The 22,059-nt window shown below is 43.9% G+C and overlaps 1 non-coding gene across 1 annotated transcript; it reads left to right on the top strand.

Moving 5' to 3' along the window:
• Nucleotides 1–429: 429 nt before the first annotated feature.
• TRNAC-ACA lies at nucleotides 430–501 on the top strand. Its single transcript has one exon. It is a non-coding gene; the product is annotated as a tRNA-Cys (tRNA).
• The last annotated feature ends 21,558 nt before the right edge of the window (nucleotides 502–22,059 follow it).

Below are 22,059 nucleotides of genomic sequence, written 5' to 3'. Positions count from 1 at the left end.
TTTTTTTGAGGTGGACCATTTTTAAACTCCTTATTGAATTTGTCACAATATTTTCTATATTTTGGGTTTTTGGCCCTCAAGGCACATGGGACCGGGAATCAAACCGGCACCCCCTACGTTGAAAGGCGAAGTCTTAACCATTGGACCCCCCGTGGAAGTCCTACCCCTGAGTGCTTCCTGACTCACACAGACTCAGTCCTGCCTCATCCCATACCCCACAGGCCCTGCCGCCTGACTGGTGTTATCTGCTCCTTCCTGCAAGCCAGTGGGCCCAGGCCCGTCTCGGCATCCTGTGCGCTGGCTTTGCTAAGTACTGTGAAGCAGAAGCCAGGCCTAGGGAAAGCACCCTCCCCAGCCCTGGGTAGCCGCCCTGCTGGCCCTTCTGCCTGGTTCCCTGACTCTTGTGTTTTCTACTAGTTCTAGCAGACTTCCCTGGTGGCTCAGACGGTAAAGCGTCTGCCTACAATGCAGGAGACCTGGGTTCGATCCCTGGGTGGGGAAGATCCTCTGGAGGAGGAAATGGCAACCTACTCTAGTACCCTTGCCTGGAAAACCCCCTGGGAGGAGCCTGGTAGGCTACAGCCCATGGGGTCACAAAGAGTCGGACACGACTGAGCGACTTTACTTCGCAGAAAGAAGAGAGGAAGGAAGGAAAGGAAGAGAGAAGCTCACCCACTTCCTTCTAACCTCTTTACCTAAGGTTTGCCCTGTGTGGGGCTTTTTTTTTCCCCCTGGGGAACTGCATCTCCATCAGCCGCTGGAAGACTGGTATTTCCACCTCATTCATCATTTGGGTTCCAGACGCCTGAGGTCGTCTGGAGCCGGGGTTCTCGCTGCTCATCTTCACCCAGTGTGACTCAGGTTTGGCACAACGTTCGCTCAGACTCACCACCTCCATTAATCCAGGGTTTTCCCCTGTCCACCCATACCCCACCCCGCTTGGACACCGCTGGGTTCAAGGAGTGAGTGTCCCATCCCCCCCTCGGGTCACAATAGGAATAGGAAAGGGGATCTTGATTCTTTCCATCTTCCCCGCATGGAGCAGACGTTATGGGTGCCCCTCGCCCCAAATCCTTTGGCATTCACCTCCAGAGTCAAAGGCTGACCTTGAAAATCTCTACTTGAAGGTCTTTTCTTGCCTTGGGGAACACACAGCGTCCAAGCACAGGGAAGTCAGAAATGCTGACCGTGAATTCCCCTGAAAGGGCCCTGAACCAGTGGAGAATTGGTGGATGAATTCCCATCCTCTTACTCCTCCGTTGGGTTAATCCTGAGTTTCAGCTCATAGTTTTCTGAGATTGCCAGTGGGACTGAGCTCTCTTTGCCCAGAGTAGCAACTTGCTAGATAATGACCTTCGTGTCTTCCTTCATGTGAGACCGTCCCTGTCTCTCATCCCCCATGTCCAGTGTTTCCTGGGACCCTCTCTCACCCAAACTACTTGACTTATATCTTTATCTCAGGGTCTGCCAACATGCCTGACTCTTTGCAACCCAGGTCTCCTGTGTTGCTTCCCTGGTGGCTCAGTCGTAAAGAATCTGGCCTGCAATGCAGGAGACCCAGGTTCGATCCCTGGGTTAGAAAGATCCCCTGGAGAAGAGAATGGCTACCTCCTCCAGTGCTCCTGCCTGGAGAAATCCATGGACAGAGGAGCCTGGTGGGCTATAGTCCACGGGGTCACAAAGAGCTGGACACGACTGAGCGACAAACGCTGCCAACATGCGAGGCCTGACGCAATGTCTAGCACACAGTAGGTGCTCAATAAATATGTGCATACATTAAGTAATGCTGGACAGGTCATCTCTCAGTTTGGTAGAGAGGATTTCCACCCTGGGAGAGAGGCTAGACCATAGGACCATTCCAGGAGCAATAACTTTCCCATATAGAAATAGCTTTCCAGCTAGGAGACTTGGAAACAGAGCTGTGAGATGAAAATAGAAAAAAAAAAAAAAAAGAGAGAGAGAGAAACTCTTCTCCCCTCCGCCCCAATGCGCTTTCAGATGTGAAGGGGAGGGAAGTAGAACCACAGGTTAGCTATGAAATCATGCAATTTCTGGAGCCAGCACATTGCCTTTTATGGACACTGCAGTCCAGGGTTCTGTGCAGGGAGCGATTTTTCCATCACGGTCTATATAATTCACAGCTTCCAGTCACAACAAGAGGAGCCAAAAGTAATATAAGATATTCAGACCCTAGAGTACTATAAATATATAAGGTCGAAATCATATTCGAAATACAGTTTTAGTTACCATGTGGCTAGGATTCTCAGAACACCCCTTTAAGGCTGGTTGGCGCTGCATTAGTATTTCTGTGTTACAAGTGAGGAAATGAGGCACAAAATCTGTCAAAAGAACGTGCTGAAGACTCTGCGCCGCCATCTGAGGACAGCTGGAAGAGAATGTTCCCGATGATTCTCCTCGTATGCTCGGGCCAACACAGGGTTTTCATCACACTTTCAGACTCTCAAATCCTCCTGATATATTTTTATAAGAGAACAAAATCTTGTGGCTAATGAGCTATAGAAGAGCCATTTGTGAAAGGGAGTTTGATGAAATTATACATTTAGGAGGTAAAATGAGAATGTGAAAATCAGATTTTTTTTTTTTCACCCATAACGATGAGTTTAACATGGTTGAACAAAATCAGGTTTTTTCAGGATGGGGAGTTGGAGTTTAATGGGCTTCTCTGGCTGTTCAGCTGGTAAACAATCTGCCTGCAACGCAGGAGACCCCGGTTCAATTGCAGGGTCTGGAAGATCCCCTGGAGAAGGGATAGGCTACCCACTCCAGTATTTGTGTAGGGAGAATCACATGGACCGAGGGGCCTGGCGGGCTATATAGTCCATGAATCGCAATGAGTAGACAGGACAGAATGTGCCTAAGCACAAAGAAAGGACAAAAAGTTAACATAGTATTTACATTGTAATTACAACAATTTACATAGCACTCATATTGTGTATTAGAAGTCATCTAGAGATGATTTCAAGCATAGAGAAGATGGTATAGATGCAAATACCTTGCCATTTTACATAAACGACTTGAGCATTAGGGATTTTGTTATCTCCCTGGAACCAATCCCGCAGCCCTACTGAGGGATGAACACAGTACGTGGGTGCTGTGCAGACACGCGGTCACGTCTGACAACCAGAGGACTGGTTAAAGGGACAGTCGTTAGAAGTCAAGAGACGCTCGAACCCAGTGCCAAGTGGGGACAGGGTGTTCAGCCATTAGAATGAGAAACAAGGTCTGAGAAAAATCCAACCAGACTTATCAGGACTCACTCGAGGAATGCAGGCAGCCTCTACAAGCTCGAGAAAACATGGAAATGAATTCTTCCCCAAAGTCTCCAAGGAGAACAAAGTTATGCTGACATCTTAATTTTAGTACTTCTGACATCCAGAACAGTAATACATTTAAGTCACTGTAGGCCACTGAGAGAAATAAAATTGTTGGAGGAGACAGACAAAAAGTTGAATTAAAATATAAAAAAGAGCACATGATAAGATTCAATCACCCACAACCTTTCCAGAATTAAAAACACTTCTAACTAATATATTAAAAGAGAAAATAGTGACTGATAATGTAACTTGGTGGTATGGAAGACAATTAGAATAGAAGCTTAAAAGACAGAATGAATATACAAAGAAATTGAAACTACGAGAGGGAAAAAAAAAATTCAAAAGATATAACCAGAAGAAAAACAGAAATAAGAGGATTCCAGAAAGATAAAGAGAAATAGGTTTGCTAGAAAATAGAATCAAATTTTCTGTGCTAACGTGTTCATGGGGAGTGCAAGCTCCCGGAAGCAGTGGAGGGGGAGATGGGGATGAGGCAAGGAAGGAAGGAGGGTGGTTATAAAGGGATATGTACTGAGCTGCCTACAGCTTCATAAGAAGCTCAGCTTTAAGCTTGGCCCGTGCGATGTATTCAGACCGGTGGTATAAACCACTGCATCCCAGAAAGACTTCCAGAAAGGGTAGAATTGACTCTCCAGCCTCTGCTGGGGTTCTGTCTCCCGCTGGTCAAAGGTTGGGGACTCTAATGACACAGATGTTAGATACTTAGTTACTGTCTCACAGGTCCCTGAGGCGCTGCTGTTTTTTTTTCCCCCAGTCTCCTTTCTTTTTATTGCTATCTGATCCTTGAATGTACATTTCATGGCTGATGCCCAGGGTGCCTGCTTTCAAGCCATCATTTGATTATATAACTGTCCTTCCTTGTGCTGCAGCATTTTAAAAGAATGGCACCTTAGAGAAATGAGTCACAAACAAAATACACAAATAGTCAAAAGAGCCAATATCTTCATAAATAAGCCACTAGATCGAAAATTGAGGCTAACCACTAGGAGACCAGAGATAAAACATCCATCATTAAAAATCAAATCATTACTGCTTTGATTAACATAAACTCATCAAAACATGGATAAGAGGAGTAGGAAGGGAGCTTGAAAGTAACAGATTGATATATCAGATAGCAGCATGGAAAAATTCGTTTTTATTGCTGTTTTATTTTCTAGAACATAATCAAAGAAAGAGAAATAAATTCAATTAAACTGTCACATTAAAAAAAAATCCCCCGTAGACTCTACCGGGACTTTCTGGCAGTGCTCAGTGCCAGATTATATAAAGTTCAATAATAACTTCAGGATCTCCTGGCTCCTGGGCCCAAGGAGAAACTCATAGTCAATATACATGTATATGCATTGGCTGGAGGAGGACAGATTCTCTGCCACCGTTCCTTACTTCCTCTAATGCCCTCTCAGAAGACAGGTTTAGCACTGGAAAACTTGGAAGGAAAGGCTCTGAATGAAAGCCCAAGACAAGTCAAACTTTGGCAGCCAGAATGCAGGGGCAGTCCTTCGAGCCAGAGAGTGGAAGAAGGGTTGGGTGGAGGAAGAAGGACATGCAGAAATGCTGTGGAGTTCATTTTTCTATTTTATTGTTTTTCTTTCCTTTTATTTTTTTTACTGTTTTTTTTTCTTTTTGTTTTTTTTTTATTTTTTTCTATGTGAAGTTTAATAAGAGGGGAGAGCTATTAAACATATTTACTTTATTTTTTTTAAATTGCTCTTTGACACTTTGGTCTCACAGCCACAGCAGGAAAGGAGTAAAGAAAGAGAAAAATGAGCACTGAAGAATATGGAATTTGGTCTAGTAGATTTTAACCAACTTAGGAAGTCGCTGGCAAGGTTCTATGGGGAGAAGACATAAGGGTCCAGGTGAGAAGGGACACATTTTGTGTGTTTTTCCAGAAAACTGTCAACTCTAATTCTCATCAAGGATTCAGGGCCAGTGTGGAATTTCTAATTTCCTAATTTCAGAGTGTGCTGGGCGCTGAGAGCTCCTGAGCTGGGAGCACGAACGGTCGTGACGAGCTGGTCAGTGCTGCGGACGGAGCAGTAAGAGGCAGCACCTGAACCAACCCAGGGGGTCGGAGGTGTTTCCAGGTCAGTTCAACCGGAACTCTTGGGAGGAAATCAGGAGAAATCAGATGATGTGCTAAGGGTAGGGAATGTGCAAAACGGTGTGTGTGTGTGTGTGTGTGTGTGTGTGTAAGTAGAGAGTTTGTGTGAGGTAGAAAACAGGGTGGGGCACGGTTCACTGGGGATCACAGAAGCACAAACGTCTCTCAGGAGCATCAGTCTAAGAAGTCTAAATATTTTTAATTGTATAAAATTTTTTTTTAAGGGGCCCATCAATGGGACACAGGCGCCACAGCAAGGCGGCAAGCAGAGACCCTCCCCCTGGCTAAGACACAGGATGGTTCCCTGCAGGATTCCTCCACACTGGGGACCACACTTTCTAAGCTCCTGTTGGAGACAAGGGGCTTCCCAGGTGGCACAACGGTCAAGACATGACTGAGCCTTTAGCACTTTCACTTTTCAACGCCTTCTCTCACAGTTCTAGAGGCCACACGTCTGAAATCAAGGTGCCAGCCAGGGTTTGCTCCGTCTGAAGGTTCTAGAGGAGGATCTGGCCCATGCCTTTCTCTCAGCTTCTGGTGTTGCTCGCCATCCTTGGCATCTTCTGGTTCATAAACACATCACTCCAGTCTCCACCTCTGTCCTCACAAGGGGTTCTTCCCGTGTCCGTGTGTCTTCTCTTCTCCTTCTAAGGATACCAGTCACACTGGAGGAGGGGCCATAACCTAATGAGCACAGCCTCATTTTAACTTGATTATATCTGTAAAGGGCTTGTAATAGTATGACTTTATCTATGAGACTTAAGTATTGGGTTGGCCAAGAAGTTCGTTCAGAAAACCTGACCTTTTTAGCCAACCCCATATTTACAACATTTGTGTTTTTACTTCCTATAGTTAAAGCTAGATTCCTTTTCTGGTAAGTACTAGTTTTGAATTGGGAATTATGTACCCTTAAGTGTTACTTGCATGAAACAAATGAGTCATTAACAATAAAATAAATAAACTGTACAGTGGTTAAGAATGTGGATTCTCCTGTCAGACAGCTTAGGTTCTCATCAGCTCTGTAACTTATTAGCTGTGTGACCTTAGGCAAGTTAATTAATTTCTCTGAACTTTCATCCCCTCGGTTGTAACTGGAGATGAGGACAGTACTGTTATCCTTAAGCACTCTGCTTGGCATTTGCTCATAGTTAACACTCTGAAATATTAGCTATTATTTTGTCTGAGGTATTCATTTATACATAATAAGTCCAAAAATGTAAAGACATGATAGAAGTGAAATTTTTTATTATCTTTTTAGGTAAAACCTCACATTTATCCAAGAAAGCATTACTAATATTTTCCTTTAAAATAAAAGCTATAATTAGTCTTTTCTCTTTGTCTTTCTGAATTAAACTATTTATTACCAAGATAAATATATTGTTCTAACTCCTTTCATGAGAAAAAATTTTTAATTGTATACATCACTAAAAGAAATATAGTAAAAAGTAAGTCTCCTCCCCCTTTTCCCAAATTAGCACGTGACCTTTCCAGGGCAACCACTGTTGGATATATACCCCCCAAATATAACATTTTTTCTTTGGTTAAATCTATCAATAAGTTCGGAGACTTGCAATTCTGCAGTTAGGAGGGTCAGGTAGCTTGGGATGGAGTGTTGCTAGTGGATGTGGTAATAAATGTTAAGTAAGGATACAGGTCCTATGAAGTGAGAGCTTGCTGATACATTAAAGACAGTGACAGGCGGTGGAGTGGACAAGATGAGAGAAGGAGATGTTGACTCTGGAGCTTGTGGCCTGAGTAACCAGGTGGATGATGATGTCACTGACTGAGATGGACAAGATTTTAGGGGGAGAAAGTCTATAACTGGACTTCCCTGAAAGTTCAGTGGTAAAGAACCCGTCCACCAATGCAGGAGACGTGGGTTCTATCTCTGGGTCAGGCAGATGCCCTGGAGGAGGAAATGGCAACCTACTCCAATATTCTTTCCTGGAGAATCCCATGGACAGAGGAGCCTGGTGGGCTACAGTCCATGAGGTTGCCCAGAGTTGGATATGACTTAGCAACTGAACAGCTGCAAGTTGTTTTGGAAACATGCTTCTACAAGCCTGGTTTCATAATGTGATACACACATAAGGTGATACATTCAGGTCCTGTTCGTTCATTGTCTACTGAGGTTCTTCCCATCAAAGTGAAGTACTGAGTCAAACTACATACTCAGCATGTCTGAAACAGTCATTACTAAGTTGCATGTCCTCAGACGTGGGGACTTAGAGGCCCAGAGAGCTAATGTCATACCTGCAAAGTGGTCTCTTCTGGGGACTTCAGCTATGCAGTCACTGGGAGCTGTGTCCTGGGTTGATTTAAATGAGTTTGACTAGTTTCCCCTGACCTGGCTCTGTGTCTGGGATTGATTTAAATGAGTTGACTAGTTTTCCCTGAATTCACAGGTATTTAACTGGCAGGTTGAGTCAGTTTAACAACTTGGCCCTGGTAACACAAGAACAACAAAAAAAAATCAGACTGGTTTGTACATGTCCAGAGAGAGGGCCATGGTCTGTGAGCTCAGTTGGTGGGGGCAGGGGAAAGGGTTGATAGTTTCAGAGACTTTATAAACATAAAATTCCACATGGATGATTAATACTTCTGTGCAATATAATGAGTGTTGGCACACAATGGGGAGAAAATCTTACTGAAAGTAGAAAACAGTGTTGTGGGATGATTCCAAGAGGAATTTAAGCCAATCTCAAGGAAATCTCTGAGAGTCTCTTAATTTGTCTTTTCATGTATCCCTTTGACAGTAAAATCAATGCCAAGCATTATAGGATGCAATGAAGAGCAGCTGCCAAGGAACACCCTGACTTCTTCCAATCACCAAGCCCTAAATATCTTCTTCAACAGCTTTCAAATCTGTCTATCTTCTTTCCGCAGCTTCATGAGTAAAAACTGTGCATCACCACCACAAGATATCAAACATTCCCAGCCCCTCTGTGGGGTTCTGTAAATTGGGGAAAACAATAAGTTCATTGTACAGAGAGAAGACTGTTTAGTTATGATGATTCCTTTGCTATTTTGTTGGTTCTGAGCCACTGAATGTTTTCAGTTCTGGTCACCCAGCTGACTTTCCTAATAATGTCTTAGAGGTTTATCCAGAGGCCAGGAGAATAGAACACTTACATGCACTACAAGGGAGCTTCAGTACCTTGGCAGGTGGGTTACAAACTAGTTTAACTCTAGAAGGGAAAGGCTTAGGTTACTGGCCTTGGCCAATTGTATTTTCCTGAGATGGTGACCTTGGACTCCAAGGAGATCCAACCAGTCCATCCTAAAGGAAATCAGTCCTGAATATTCATTGGAAGGACTGATGCTGAACCTGAAACTCCAATACTTTGGCCACCTGATGCGAAGAACTGACTCACTGGAAAAGACTCTGATGCTGGGAAAGATTGAAGGTGGGAGAAGAAGGGGACAACAGAAGATGAGATGGTTGGATGGCATCACTGACTCGATGGACATGAGTTTGAGTAAACTCCAGGAGCTGGTGATGGACTGGGAAGCCTGGTGTGCTGCAGCCCATGGGGTCGCAGAATCGGACACGACTGAGCAGATGAACTGAACTGAACTGAGATGGTGACAACACTAGATTCCCATTCCCTGTGCACTTCTGCAATGTGATCTTGTCACTCTCACATACGATTGAGGGTCTCATTCCCCGCGCCTTGAATCTGGACCAGTATCAGTGATTTACTTTTCCTAGAGAATGTAGAAGGGATGTTCTGGGCTTCAGTGGACAAATCATAATAAGCCTTGCAGCTTCTGCCTGGGAATGTGGAGCTCTTGCTTTGGTCTACTCCCTCTATGAGCCCAGCTGTCAGGCTGTGAAAAGCACATGGGGAAGCCAGGCTTGGGTGCTCTGGTTGACAGTCCCAACAGAACTCTCCACCAATAGCCAACTTCATCCACAGGTCATGAGAGTGAGCCACTTTGGATGTTTAGTCCAGTTGAGTCTTCAGCTCACTGAGATGCCAGCTGATATCTGTTTGCCGCTTGACGAGAGACCTCTAGTGATAACTTCCCATTTGAGCTCAGTCAACCCACGGAAATGTGAATGGCTTGTTATCAAGGAATAGTCACTGAAACATTTGCCATTCTAGGAGAAATAGGGGTCAGGGAAAGTAAAATCAATGAACACACACTGAGCATTCTAGAGCACTAGAGTCTACGGAAGATACAAGAATGTGTATGCAGTTGAGATGCGGAGAAGGAACACGTAACATAAAAGAGTAAGAAATGGTTCAAGGTAGCACGTGACTCCTGAATATAGGTGTGTAGGGAACAAAAGAATCAGTGGGGGCTGGAAATCTTCCTGGAGGAGGAGGGACTTTAAGTAAAAATGAACAGATAGGGGAATGCAGCAAGCAGAGAAGAAGAGGAAGTCCTGGGGACAGCATGGATAGAAGTGTGGTTTTAGAAATATGCCTAATGCTTAAAGATTGAATAGATCAGTTTGGCTGGAACACAGAATTTATATACTTACGTAACAGCTGATAAAGTCAGAGACAGACCTGGAATAACAGGTTAAACTGGTTATCAACAGAAAGGTTGAGACAAGAGTTTTGAAGAGCCACCTGTGCTTAGTGAGAGGTAGACTGTGGAAGTGAAAGTCTCCAACGAAAAGAGCCTCAAAATAACTTTGTAGGAGTATAGAATCTTTTAAACTGGTCATTTATTTTGGGGGAAAAAAAACCTGATTTTTTTCAAAAGCAAATTCAGGTTGATTAAGGGGAAGGAAAAAGAACCATTCAGGGAAGAAGCACTTAAGATGATCACTGTTGAGGAGAACAACGATAATCTGGAATGGTTCCAGCCTAACCAAGGAGAAGTTCAGGGACCACCGGTAATCTAACTGGTGCTAAGATCACCATCCCAGCTGCTGAGAACAGGGCTGTTCTAGCTGTTTCAGTTACTCTTGAGGCTGGTTTCAGGAAGCAGCCAGATTCCTCCTCGGTCCAACCCCAGCCTCTGGGAGGGAAGCGGAGCTGGAGATTGAGATCAATCCCCAGTGACCAATGATTGAACCAATCGTACCTATGTAGTGACACCTCGATTTAGCAAACTCTAAACAACAGCTTCCTGGATGGTGAACAGTTGATGTACCAGTTGGATGGCATACTCTGACCCTACAGGGACAGAAACGCTTGTGCCCTGGACCCTTCCAAGCCTTGTCCTATGTGCCTCTTCATCTGGCTCTTCAACTGTATCTTTTATAATAAAATCATAATTTTAAGTAGAGTACTTTTCCTGAGTTCTCTCTCTTTTTTTGCACATGTGGCTATTTTTTTAATTTTTAATTACTTTTTATTGGAGTATAGTTGCTTTACAATGTTGTGCTAGTTTCTGCTATAAAGTGAATCAGTCACATGTATACATGTATCCCCTCTTTTGTGGATTTCCTTCCCATATAGGTGACCACAGAGCACTGAATAGAGTGCCCTGTGCCATGCAGTAGGTTCTCATTAGTTATGTTTTATGTTCTGTGCTATGCCTCTCACTCAGTCGTGTCCGACTCTGTGCAACCCCATGGACTGTAGCCTGCCAGGCGCCTCTGTCCATGGGATTCTCCAGGGAAGAATACTGGAGTGGGTTGCTATTCCCTTCTCCAGGGGATCTTCCTGACCCAGGGATCGAACCTGGATCTCCTGCATTGCAGGCGGATTCTTTACCAGCTGAGCTAATAGGCAAGCCCCATTTTATACATAGTAGTGGATATATTTTAGTCAGTCTTTCAATTCATCCCACCCCTGAGCTTTCCTGAGTTCTGTGAGTTCTTCCAGTGAGTTATCAAATGTGAGAGGGGCATTGTGAGGACTCCTGAATTTTCAGTCAAGCTGAACAGAGGAGCAGGTAGTCCCAGGACCTGTGACTGGCATCTGAAATGGAAGTCGTCTTGTAGAACTGAGCCCTAACCTGTGGGGGTCTACATTAACTCTAGGTAGTTAGTGTCAGAATGAATTCAATTGGAGGACACTCACTTGGTGATGGGAAGCATGAAGGAGGGTAACCCAGCTGGACATCATCATTAAAAAGCCCTATGTGTATAAGGCCTGTCCCCATAGTGAAGGAGTTTGGGATGGACATGTACACTCTGCTATATTTAAAATGGATCACCAACAAGGACCTACTATCTAGCACAGGGAACTCTGCTTCATGTTACATGGCAGCATGGATGGAAGGGGAGTTTGGGGGAGAATGGATACATGTATGTGAAAGGCCGAGTCCCTTCACTGCTCACCTGAAAGTATTACAACCTTGTTCATCAGCTAGACCCGAATACAAAATAAAAGTTTAAAAAGAGGCCCTTCCCTTGTGTCATAAAGGGGAAGGAGTCGTGCTGATGAGGTCAGAACCTCTGACTCTTGCACTTTACCACATTGGTAAGAGAGCTGTCAGTGCGGTCTGGCACTTGGCGCTAAGTTAGGAGGAAATCAAGAAAGGGGCAAGAACTGCTTCCTGGATGTCTTGAGAGCAAGAGGGAAGGAATTTAGGCAGAGATGAGGTTGAACAATTAAATCTTCCCAACGCATGGATTTGGCGACATGCAGGGTCCTCCTGATTCAATTCACCTTTGGATAAGCATACCTTTCCTGTTCTCAGTGTACATGGGGTGGGTGGGAGTTGACCCCACCACCTGGCTTCTGACCCAAGTCAGTGATTGGTTCAGAGGGGGCCCACTACCTAGGCCAGGCCAATCAGAGACTGGAAGCATCATGCCAGGAATTTTGCTAGCACTACTCGGGGGGAAATATGTTCTTCTCCCCTCTGGGTTTGCAAGTTAGGAGATGTAAGCCTAGAAATGTGGATGGGGGACTTACCAGCTGGTCCAGTGGTTAAGACTTTGCCTTCCAATACATGGTTGCTGCACTAAGATCCCACATGCCTCAAGGTGCAGCCAAAAATAAAAATGTGGTGGGTATCTTGACTTCAACCTACCGAAGAGTGAAACCAACAGGGAGGAAAGCAGACTGGAGGAGTGAGTGGATGTGGGTATACATGTGTGTGTGTGTGTGTGCGTGAGAGAGAGAGACAGACAGACAGACAATGACAGAGGGAGACAGGGAGGCACAGAGAGACATGGATGACGTTATCTCTGGAAGGACTTGTGTGAGGGTAGTCTGTCTTGAGAAGCAATCTCCCAAAAGAATGAATGACTGGGAAGAGTGAAATACGAGAGAAGGCAAAAACAGTCGGAAGGTGTTTTATTCAGTTGCTCCCTGTTGTGACCTACTGACTCTGGATCCCACTGAGCCCTTCCAAGAAGCCATACTGAGCACCCTAGAACAGCGCAGAAGTGGGAAAAATTGACCTAAGGCACCAGGTTCCCGATGGATCAAAGGATGCTCCATGAATCTTCTAAAGAATTAGTTTATTTAATTTTTAACTTATTATTATTATTTATTAATTTTATTTATTTTAGTAAAACTAGAAGACCTCTGGGCTTCCTGGTAGCTCAGTCAGCCTGCAGTGCAGGAGACCCAGGTTCGATCCCTGGGTCAGGAAGATCCCCTGGAGAAGGAAATGGCAACACACTCCAGTATCCTTGCCTGGAAAATCCCATGGACAAGCAGGGCCTGGTGGGCTGCAGTCCACGGGGTCATTATGAGTCGGGCACAACTGAGCGACTAACACTTTCACTTTCTTTTCAGAAGACCTTAGAAGAATACTGAAATTTTTAACCAGTTAAATTCAGTCATTTGATTTAATGTGAAAGTGTGTCTTCCCCTCAGCAAATGTTCTCCCAAATTGATATATAATGGGAGAAGGCAAAACCAAAGCCTTTCACTTTAACAATTAAGAAGCATGAACTTCTTCCTTCCTAGAGATTGGAGAAATTCCAGAATTCTTGGGATATTTCCCTCTCACCAAGGAGAGAAACATCTTCAGAGACTCTAAATAGCACTAGCCCATGTTTTTTTAAATTAATTTTTTGTTGGAGTATAGTTGATTCACAGTGATAGTTTCTGCGCTACAGCAAAATGAATCAGCAACACGTACACGTATATCCACTCTTTTTTCGATTCTTTCCCCATATAGTCATTAAAGAACATTGAGTAGAGTTCCCTCTGTGGGAAACCCAAACGAACATTTTGGCCAACACAATACAAACTGAATAACTCTTTATCTGTAATAGAGGGGAAAATAAAAGAAGATTTATTTAGGCTTTTGAATGTGTGAAAGTCACTCAGTTGTATCTGACTCTTTGCGACCCCATGGACTATACAGTTCATGGAATTCCCCAGGCCAGAATACTGGAGTAGGTAGCCCTTCCCTTCTCCAGGGGATCTTCCCAACCCAAGGATTGAACCCAGGTCTGCCGCATTGTGGGTGGATTCTTTACCAGCTGAGCCACCAGGGAAGCCCAGGCTTTTGAATAAGCTCAGCCAAGTCACTTAACTTCTAACACATAACATGAGATTTATTTTTTTAAGAAAAGAGATGATTTTAAAACATCTGGTACTTAATTCTACTTATGCGAGGTACCTAGAAGTCAAACTCATAGAGACAGAAAGTTGCAAGGTGCATCAAAGGACCCACAGGGGCTGAAGAGAGAGAGAAGTGGGGATTATTGTTTAATGGGTAGAGTTTGGGAAGATGGAAATGTCCTAGAGATGGATGGTGGTGATGGCTGCCACCATGAACGTAATGCCACTGAATTGCATGCTTGAAATTGGTTAAAATGGTAAGTTCTATGTTATATACATTTAAGCACAAAAAATTTTACTGCAGAAACTTAGCTGTGATGAGTGATTCAGGGGGTTACAGCACCTCCTGGGCAGTGAGCAGACCACGTCCCTGATGATTAGGCCAGACTGAGCACAAAAACCAATAGCTTGCAGAAGTATTGCTGTGCTTTTCATTATAAAATATACAGTCACTTTCTGACTTGGAGATAGAACAACTAAGAATGTGATTAAGAATGTTCTTAAGGAAAAAGGCCAAAGATGTGGCCTGGGCTCTGTATTAGCGATGGAAAGATGTAGGGCGGGAAAAGAATTCTCACAGAGCAGGAATTCTCTGCAATTTCTCCTTTACCACTTAAAAAAAATGGTGGATAATTATAGTCTAATAGAAAAATGCTGGGTTTTTTGTTGTTGTCATGGGCACGATCTATGAGCAATACATTCTTTGATTTTATTAATTGTCACCCCTTCCTATGTGTTATCATTTTGACTAATAAACACTGATTCTTTCAATTACCCGTGTACTTTAGAGTCTTTTTAAATTAAAGAATTATGTAATTCCTAAACATAAATCTACCTAAATAGGAAGCTTGTATTCTACTTTCTTTGATACTCCTCATTTCTTTGACCTAAGTAAGCATGGGCTTAGTCGCTCCATAGCAGGTGGGATCTTCTCGGACGAGGGATCGAACCCATGTCTCCTGCATTGGCAGGCAGATGTTTTCCCACTGAGCCAGCAGGGAAGTCCAGCTATTGGATTTATTGAACGTGAGTTTTGTGCTTTCTGGGGCCTCAGGTAACTCACTCCTCTTGACTTAGTGTCTGATTTATTTTTAGTCAGTACCACTCGGTCTGACCACTTTTACAGGAGATCTCTGGAGGACAGTTGGCTGTGTTGCTGATGAGAAGCTTAGACTGTCCAGGGTTCCCTGCTCTACAGTTGGTCTTCAGCAGCTCTGTCAACAGGCCTTAGAGCTTTACTGCCTCCTGCAAAGTTCCAGAATCTTTCCCACGTTTTCTTGGATGTGTGCTTTGAGATTGTGAACTGTCAACACCGGGTAAAGCCTGCCCCACAGTGCCAGAACTTTTGATAACATAACCAGCCCACTGAGCTCCAAGGGAATGAGAAGTCTATTTGCATATCAGCCTCAAGTTTGCCTTTTGTGTCCACACGGAGAGATATGCTCAAATTTTGGGTTGTGGAATGAGTCAGGGTGCAAACCAGTAATTTGACACAAGCAGCCAAATTTTCATGCATTAAGTTCAAAAACACTCAGTAGACATAGTAAATGGATGGATTTCTTTGGCCGCTCAAACTTGCCAAATGTATATTTTTATGGACTTAGCTACATAGATTTATGGGCTTAGGAATAACATCAGGTGGAAAGAGGTCTGGATACTGTCATCTGCACATCTCCTGGAGAGGCTCTGAAGCAAGGACGGGGTCTGCTAGATAAACCCCATGTGTAAGTGCCGGCTGGGATTCTGCGAGTTAGCGGCTGACAGCTGTGGTGAATAAAAATGCTTCACAGTATTTCGCTTCCAACAAAAATGTTTATGGTGGTATAAATGTAAGAGTAGCCTGTGGGCATGTATTTTGGCTGAAAAGAAACGACTGAGAACCCCTTGTCTAAATAGCCCTGGATAGCTTGAGACCCAGCATTCGTACATTTTGTACATGCATTAATTTGAATCACTTGTCCCTTTTTCAGAACCACATTCCTTTTATGTGAGACATGAAATAATAGTTGGTATGGTCATCCAAGACAAATTATATTTCAATCTCCACAAGTGACAGTCACACATCTAATAATGCACACAGTTGGGAATAAAACTAAGCATTCTTAGTAAAAAAACACGTGAAGAGACCTCCAGAGGAAGAGATGTTATTGCTCTGATATTCACAAATGTAGGCAAAGCCGTGTGTCTGAGGATTAAACTAATGGAGGAACATAACTGCCCATAAAAGAGCTCCACAAGCTATAAAGGACAATATTAAATAGAGGTTCTATTGCCTTTTTTTTTTTTTTTTTTTACTACAGATGTTCATTGTGCATCTAGAATATGCTGGGCAGTGTTCTTAGTCACTTAGATGCATCAGCAAACAGTTCAAAGTCTATGATAAATATTCAAATACTGGTCTGATAATATAAAGTCTATTTCCATTGATAATATAAAATCAGGAGATGACTGATTATACTTAACATAAAATAAAGCAGGACTTCCCTGGTGGTCCAGTGGCTAAGAATCTGCCTGCCAATGCAGGGGACATAGATTCAATTCTTGGTCTGGGAAGATTCCACATACCTCGGGAAAATTAAGCCTGAGTGCCACAACTCCTGAAGCCTGCCTGCGAGCGATAGAGCCCATGTTCTACAACATGAGACCCCTCAGTGAGAAGCCTGCGTGCCACAACGGGTGAGCAGCCCCTGCTCGCCACAACTAGAGAAAGCCTGCGTGTAGCAACAAAGACCCAGCATAGCCAATAAATAAAATAAAGCAAGGCAAGTATAGTGGGGAGTCGCGGGTGCTGTTTTACATAGTGCATTCAGGGAAGGCTTCTCTGAGGAGGTGACATTTGATGGGAAGGAGCGAGCCACGTGGAGGTAGGAAGGACAAGGGTAAAGATGTGAGAACGGAGTGTTCAGCATATAGATGTTATTTATAGCCATGGACTTGGGTGAGACTGTGAGGGTATCCAGACAGACAGGACAGAGGGCATGCCCACTCACTCATGGAGTGGCTACAAAGAGGAAGAGCTGCAGTGAACACAGCAAGAAGCCAGGTGGGAGGGAAATCAGGAGATGTCCCTCAAGTCAAGGGCAGAAAGTGCTTCAGCAAGAAGTTGAGCAAGTGGCAATCCAGGCCTCCCCTAACGTGCAGAAGCAGATTCCACCTGACCTACATGTGGAGAGCAGCACTTAAAACCTTTCTGAAGGAAATGTAGGCAGATATTTTTATGACCTCAGTCAGTGGAATAATGCCTCTAAAAAGACATAAATAGCACATACCACAGAGGGCGAAGAGAAGACATTTTATATTTCTAGTCATTAAAAAAATAGTATTAAAAAGTAAAAAGAGCACAACCTTGAGGGAAATCTTTGCAGCACCTATAATCACCAGAAGCTTCTTAATAAATCAGACCAGAAAAAGAACTCCTACAATTTAGTAAGACAAAGACCTACAAGCCAATAAAAAAATGGGCAGATGCCATTAATAGGCATCACTTATTATAGGAAGCTTGAATGGGCAATAAACATATGAAAAGGTGTTCTATCTCATTAGTAATTTGGAAAAAGTTAAATTTTATTTAATTTATTGTTATTATTATTTTTCGGGCCACACTGTGTGGCATGTGGGATCTTAGTTCCCCAATCAGGGATTGAACCCATGTCCTCTGCATTGAAAACATGTAGTCTTAAGCGAGGGACCCACAGGAAAGTCCCCAAAATACAAATTTTAATTTGCAAAAGATATCATTTTATACCTGCCAGAGTGGCATCAATTTAAAAATATGCCAAATAAAATAATATGACAATACCAGATAATGACAAGGATATAGAGCATGGGAAATATTACTCACTGCTGGTAGGAGTATAAACTGGTTAACCACTTTTGGACAATTTTAGTTTTAGCTAATCTATTTGAAGATGCACATAGCCTAGGACCCAGGAGTCCCCCTCAGGAGAAGCTCTTGCTTATGTACACCAGGAACCTTAAACAAGAATGAGACCAGAAGTACTGTTTATGACTTTAAGAACTGAAATAACATTACTATCATTCACAAGAGAATAGATAAATTGGGATAGCCAGTCTCCAAGATGACCACTGATGTCAGCTCCTGTTACTCACAATCTTTGTGTTGTCCCCTCCCACACTGAATAGAGCTGATCTGTGTAACCAATAGAATATTTTAGAAATAATGGCACGTGACTTCCAAGGCCAGGTAATAAAAGTCACTGTGACGTCTGCCTTGCTCTCCTGGATCTTTCTCTCTAGAAGAAGCCAGCTACCACTTTGGAAGGAAACTCACGCAGCCCTGTGGTGATAACCACATGGCAAGGACCTGAGGCTCCTTCCAACAACCAGTACCAACTCTCAGTCTCCTGACTGAGCCATCTTGGAAGAAAAGTCTCCAGCCCCGGTCAAGCCTTCAGATGACTGCATTCTTAGCAAATATCTTGAATGCAACCTCGTGGGAGACCCTGAATTAGAATAGCTCAGCTAAGTGTCTCCTAAATCCCTGACCTACAGACACTATCATCGTTTCACACTCCTAAATTTTGGAGTAAGGTTTTTGCACAGCAGTAGATAACTAATACAGGTGTGTAATAGATATTGCTGCTGCTAAGTCACTTCAGTCGTGTCCAATTCTGTGTGACCCCATAGACGGCAGCCCAGCAGGTCCCCCGTCCCTGGGATTCTCCAGGCAAGAACACTGTAGTGGTGTGCCGTTGCCTTCTCCAAAAGATACTGCACAGCAGTAGAAACAAGCTGGGGTTATAAGCAGCATTATGAACAAAACTCATTAAAATAACGTGGAGAGAAAAAAAAGCAAGTTACAAAGACATGTGCAATAAGTTACTGTCGATGTGAAAGCTCATAAAACCAAAATGAAATAGCACATTGCTAGAGAAATACATGGATAAAATGAAACCATGCAGGATGGCAAGGGAATAAGACACAGAAAATTCCGAAGGGTGGTTATAGTCCAGAGATAAGCAATCTGAGAAAGACACATGGGAGTTTCCAGTGGAAGTGCTCTACTTTTTAAGCCACCAGTGGGTACACTCATGTTTATTATATTTGGTGGTTCACACAGTAAATAATCCACCTGCAATGTAGGAGACCCAGGTTCTATCCCTGGGTTGGAAAGATCCCCTAGAGGAGGAAATGACAACTTGCTCTAATATTCCTGCTTGGGAAATCCCATGGACAGAGGAGCCCGATGGGCTACAGTCCATGGGGTCACAAAGAGTTGGATATGACTGAGCCACTAACACATATTTTATCTTTTTAATGTATAAAACTGTCATTGATTTTTTTAAAGGTGGGAATAATTGATTCCCTTCAAAACTTCTGAGAGTCAGTTATGCTAAGGACAAAGGGTCTGACTGACCATTGGGTCTTACCAGGCAGAGGCCATCAATAACCCTAATGAGTGTGATTTCAGTGAATCATGTGTCAAAATTCGACCTGGAATGGGTTGCAGAGAGAATGGAAGATGAGGAAATGGACACAGCAGCTACCAGCTCTGAGATGCTTCATAAAGGGAAACAGAAAACAGTGTGAAAGCAAGGAGGAGAATAAAAGGATCTATACTTTGGAGCAGGGTATTTTTTAAGGATCTAATAGGAAGTGGAAAGTGGTTGTTTCAAGAGAAAGTAAGAATTGTCTATCCTTGAAAAGTTGAGAGATAATGAGATACAATTCAAAAGTTAAGGAGTTGGCCTTAGACAATAGTACAAGAACTTCATACTGATATTATTTATAGGATACTGGCGGTACCAAGGCTGAGTGGGCAACAACTGTTATACAAGGGACTAGAACACACAGACTCACATGGTCATAATCAAGGTCTGACTATTTGGTGATGGGGAAGACATCAAACCATCCCTGTTATCTTAGGACAGACAGGATAAAGACAAATCCATGAAGCTGATACTGGAGAAGGAAATGGAAACCCACTCCAGTACTCTTGCCTGGGAAATCCCATGGATGGAGGAGCCTGGTAGGCTGCAGTCCGTGGGGTCACTAAGAGTAGGACACAACTGAGTGACTTCACTTTCACTTTTCACTTTCATGCGTTGGAGAAGGAAATGGCAACCCACTCCAGTGTTCTTGCCTGGAGAATCCCAGGGACGGGGGAGCCTGGTGGGCTGATGTCTGTGGGGGTCACATGGAGTTGGACATGACTGAAGCGACTCAGCAGCAGCAGCAGCATGAAGCTGATATATTGTTTCCAGGATTTACGTTTTGATTATTCCTTTGTCCTTACGGTTCTGCTTTCCTTTTGTTTCTTCTTGTACTCTCTTCCCAGACACAAACTTACACAATCTGATCTCAGTTAATGAAATCACAGGTATTTAATAAGAAGCAGCAAATTCATATGGTTCCCTTTGAGGGAGTTTTGGCACTTTAATTCAATTCCACAGTTGTATTTGAACAAGGGTTCAAGTTCATAGTTGAAGTGGAATTCCATAGTTCCAGTTTTTAATCTCTAGTTTTTAATCTCCAGTTTTTAATCTCTCCTCCTCCTAAAACTAGTGTGAGTCCGTGAATTTGTCCACAAGTTAGTGGACATTGTCTCAACCTAATTCAAACCAATCTGGAAGGCAAATATTAATGTTATACTTCAAATAATACAGTGTCAGTCTGGGTTATGAGGGAGCCACTCTTCTTTTATTCTTGAGGTGTAGATACATGTGTTGGAGAAGACTCTTGAGAGTCCCTTGGACTGCAAGGAGATCCAACCAGTCCATCCTAAAGGAGATCAGTCCTGGGTGTTCATTGGAGGGACTGATGTTGAAGCTGAAACTCCAACACTTTGGCCACCTGATGCAGACAGCTGACTCATTTGAAAAGATCCTGATGCTGGGAAAGTCTGAGGGCAGGAAGAGAAGGGGACAACAGAGGATGGGATGGTTGGATGGCATCACTGACACAATGGACATGGGTTTGGGTGGATTCCAGGAGTTGGTGATGGACAGGAAGGCCTGGCATGCTGCAGTTCATGGGGTCACAAAGAGTCGGACACGACTGAGCGACTGAACTGAACTGAGACACATGGGTCCACCGTGGGTACCTGTGATTAAGGTATCGATATTATACAGCTGGACCAATGTTAGAGCGGGAGCCATCCATCTCTATGCTCAGGAACCACACATGAGAATGGAACATAGGGAAGGAAGGTGAAGTCTCTCATGATGTCAGGGGAGGGGTCAATACTCAGAAAGAAAGAAAAGAAAGTGAAGTCACTTAGTCGAGTCTGACTCTTTGTGACCCCATGGACTGTAGCCTACCAGGCTCCTCCGTCCGTGGGGTTTTCCAGGCAAGAATACTGGAGTGGGTTGCCATTTCCTTCTCCAGGAGATCTTCCCGACCCAGGGATTGAACCTGGGTCTCCCACATTGTAGGCAGACGCTTTATCATCTGAGCCACCTGAGAGTGTATCAGTACTCAGAGAAGGGGTCAATCTTTCAGGCCAGAAGCTAGAATGGGGAGGAAGGCCCTAAATGATGAAAAGAGACCTTTTCTTTTGGGTTAAATTACAAAAGAGGTCAAGGTGCCCAGGAGGAGCACAGTGGTGGGAGGTCAGCTAGGACCACCTACAGAGACAGGACAGGAGCCCTCTTTCTTTGGGACCCCGTGTGCCATGGGAACGGAACCTAAGCCTTGAGGACTAAAGGAAAGCGGTGGTGGCCATAGAGATTATTTCTGAAACAGACTCTGTTTGTATTCCTCATATTGCCTGTGTCAGTTGCCTGTTCATCTTCACTGGCCTCCAATGAAGTCTTGCTGGAGCCAATCTGGTCAATAATGGTATCTAACATTATTGAGAGGGCTTCCCTCACGACTCAGTGGTAAAGAATCCACCTGCCAATGCAGGACACCTGGGTTTGATCCCCGGGTTGGGAAGATCCCCTGGAGAAGGAAACAGCAACCCACTCCAGTATTCTTGCCTGGGAAATCCCATGGACAGAGGAGCCTGGCAGGCTACAATCCATGGGGTCACAAAACAGTCAGACACAACTTAGCAATTAAACAACAACAACATTACTGAATACTTACTCTGTACCAGAAACTACATAAAGCCACCTGACAATATGACCCCCCAGTGGGTTAGGGGACACTCAAGGGACACAGTTAAAGCCCCTATAGACCAACGCACCCCCAACCCCCCGAT

This window comes from Cervus canadensis, chromosome 9, assembly GCF_019320065.1.
Source record: "Cervus canadensis isolate Bull #8, Minnesota chromosome 9, ASM1932006v1, whole genome shotgun sequence".
Taxonomy (NCBI): Eukaryota; Metazoa; Chordata; class Mammalia; order Artiodactyla; family Cervidae; genus Cervus; species Cervus canadensis.
This window is presented reverse-complemented; position numbering and strand designations above follow the sequence as displayed.